A 3,738-nucleotide genomic window follows, 5' to 3' on the forward strand; every position below is an offset into this window, starting at 1 on the left:
CACCTTTCCACAGGTCAGGTTGCCATTCCCAACTCTTGGGCTCCAACTAGAAGAATCAAAGCCCATGAACTTCATGATATTCTCTCCAAACGTACATAGGAAGACAGCCTTATTTAATTATTAAATAGAATAAGTCTGAAGTATAGGAATTGAGATCATTTCCCCCAGTTCCAGGCTTCCTAAGAACTACAGGTGATATTGGCCTCAAAGCCATGTGAATGCAATGCTTGAAAAGGTGACCCTCTCAGTACAAGGGACACTTGGCAGGACACACCCAAAACGAACCTTTTGGGGAATCCTATGCAGCCTCTACATTTCTACATTGTTCCAATGTAGAAGCTGCATATAATCCCCCAATGGTAAGTTTCAACAATCTCAAGATCCATTTTCTACCTTGAGAATAAGAGTAACTCTTATTAGCATTCACACAGCATTTGGGGGGCAGAAGAAAGGAGTGATCTCTTACAGAACAGGGATGGAGGAACGGCTCCCTTATTCTAGTGCTCTTAGGGGAGATTAGAGAAGGCTCCATGGAGGAGGTGTCCCTTGAATTAAAATGAAGGAGTGCACGTATCTGTGGGCACTGTGGAACGGCTGGACAGCTCACTGAGTGGGTGATACAGAATGGTGAGGACAGGAACCCAGTGCTCTGTTGGACCTCCCTCACCTCTACGACTTTTATTGAACCTTGAAATGGCTTTTGAAGTTAACAGTCACACCAGAGGATACAACAGTAGACACTTAAAAAATATGAAGCTTTTGTTAAATTCCCCAGTTAATCCAACAGCACATCTCAGTCCTTGGTGGCCGTGTATAAACTCTACCAACGGCATCTCAGTTTCCCTAGGAAACGTCTATAGCCAGACAAACAGATAACACTTAACAGAGATAAAGAGAGTCTAAGGAAAGCGATGAAATCAGCTTTTCAGGCAAGATATGTTCATTTCAAGCATATAATTTTTGGCAGACCTGTCCGATTTGCATCTGAATTTGTCTTTGCTCTGGATACCCAGCTTATTGTCCCAAATTTCTCCAATTCTTTGAAAGCGCAATTAAAAAAAAAAAAAAAAAAAAAAAGGAAGCAACTATGTGACCACTTCCTGAAGGATACAGCATAGAATTCAGGCTGCCTAACAAACCTCTGGAGGAGAACAATGTCTGAGGAAGTTTGAGTTTGAGTTCTGTATATTTTAGGAGGAAAAAAAAAGTTTTCTCTAATTAAGTGATGACTAACGAACTATTAAAGCAACCCCCTTGCTAATTAAAGAAATAAATTGAACTTGCTGGATTTTTCAGCTGCTTTGTTTCTAATGTTTTCTAGCTGAAAAGAAGGTTTCCAGCCCAAAATGAGTCAATGAGTTAGAGAAAAGAGGCATTAAGGGCTGGTTGAGGTGGTTGGATGAAGCCTCCTGAAAGAGCAGCCAGATGTGCCTGCAAAAGTGATCCAGGCACGCTGTGGATAGCTTAGCTCAGGTAGATGCCCGTGTGTCACTACTGTACCCCCAAGCATCTAGAATAGCTCTGATGCTAGTATTGATAGATGCTTAAAAAGGAAAAACAGAAAAAGAAATGTGTGTGTGTGTTGAATGAATAAACAAATGACTGCTTACCTAGCAAAAAGCCCTTTTGTTTTCAATCTACCTTGGGGGTCTGACTTTTCCTAATCTAGAGTGTGAGTCAACCAGAGTCAACAGCAGGTGATATGTGAAGTGATCAATATTAACCTGGCAAAAGAGGTTAAGAGACTTGTTCCGTGTCACAAACTAACATGTAGCCCAGGTCAACATCTTCCCTCTCTGAAGAACCTATTGAGAAAATGTCTAAAAACTGTGCCCTTGATCCTGCTCATTTTCCACCAAGGGAAGGTACTTGGTGCCACTGAGGATGCTTTGCAAGCACTCAGCATCTCTGCTAGAAGTCATCAACAAAGCTGTTTGTTACCTCCTGTAATTCTGGACTCAGTGCATTTGTCTCAGGCTCCTGGTGATGTGGGGCAGCACATCGTGTGGTGTCGTCCAGGGCCGTGCTGCTTAGCAAGTTTTGCTTATGTCAACATTATGCACTGTATACATTCTTTTTCTTTTGCTGGGGGCAGCTGAAAGTAAGTGACACTAATTTCTATTCTGCCGTTATCCAAATATTGCACTCACAACACAATCCATAAACATAATGACTACTCATCAATAAAGCAGAGAAATGTCTGGGAAACCGTAATTGTCACCCCCCAAAAAATTTAAAAAATAAAGAGACAACAAAAACGCTGCCAAATGGTAGGTCCCTTATCTTAATTACAGGCTTGTTTGCATTTAAATGAAGGTTATTCTATAATTACTACTGAATGTTTTGTGTTGGGGTTGAAATACCACTCCTCAGGCTGTCCGCCCATTTCCTTTCCATTTTCCCTTGTCATTCTTCTCCTCTGTAATCGGCTGACACAGGCGGCCACGGAGAGGTGCTGGCTCTTAATTCCCTTTCCAAAAGCATCACCACCTGAGGGCACCTTGTGGATTCTGGGGCATCCCACTGAAGTCCTTCTGCAGGATGGCATGGAGAGAATTAAACAAACCTCGCTCCACCCACAATAAACCACCTCGAAATCCGCCAGCTTGAGAGCAGAAGTAACTTGGCCTGAATCTGCACTGGCTGTGATGTTAAGAATCCTCACTCCCTCCCCTGTGCCCCCACCGCACCCTGCACAAACTGTAACATTCATCAACACACACAGTCCATTTTTTTTTCTGGCCACTCCGCACGGTTTGCAGGATCTTAGCTCCCCCACTAGGGATCGAACCCAGCCCTCAGCAGTGATAGCACGGAGTCCACTGGACCCCCAGGGAATTCCCAGTCCATTCTTGTTATTTCTGGTAGTGTAGGTCTATGAAGTCACAACAAATGCTGAATTAGAGGAACTGGAGCATTGCTCCTCGGAGAAGTACAGGATTAGGCTCCTGTAAGCCTCTGGGCACAAGATTCTTGTCAACTCACAATACAAAACCTTGTTTTATGTTTAGTGACATCTTATTTAATATTGTTGTTAAATATTGTTGATTCATTAACATTGGATTCACTGCCAAGTAACACTCTAACTCAGGCCTAAGCAAAGCTCATCTAACACACACATTTCTCCATAAGGCACATTTCAGTCTTCTTGTGCTTAAGACACTAGACCCCACTTCAGCCCTGCGCTCAGAGCCATTTTAAACAGCAAAATCATCAACAAAAAGCAAAATCACCAACAGAAACATGAACAAGCACTAAACAGACCATGAGGAGGACTTTTGTTTAGGTGTGGGAGGTAAAGCCAGAAGACAGACCGACTGACTCCTCATTCAACCTCAGTTGGGACCTCACCCATGGGGGACTCTAATTGTTCATGGTTTTGCACGTGTCCGCAAATCACTGCGAAAGTCCCATGGGTATCATTCTGGGGAGTTACAAATAAATTTTAGTGAGCAGTAAATTCACAAATATGGAATCCACACATAACGAGGATGGGCTGTGCTCACTAAGCATCTCTGTTGTGTCACCCACATGAGATGCTCTGCATGGCCTAGGAGAGTAAACCGCTGAGGAGCAGAGGAGGCCCTGCCTGCACACACATTAGTCCTTAGACAGGGCGCGGTTGGGGTGGGGGTGGAGAGGGATGGAGAGCAGGACACAGAGACACGGACCCAAAAAAATATAAACGGAAAAATAATAAAAAGGTTTCAGATCACAATGGTGCTATGAATAAAACAA

The sequence above is a fragment of the Hippopotamus amphibius genome, chromosome 9 (assembly GCF_030028045.1).
Source record: "Hippopotamus amphibius kiboko isolate mHipAmp2 chromosome 9, mHipAmp2.hap2, whole genome shotgun sequence".
NCBI classification, from domain to species: Eukaryota; Metazoa; Chordata; class Mammalia; order Artiodactyla; family Hippopotamidae; genus Hippopotamus; species Hippopotamus amphibius.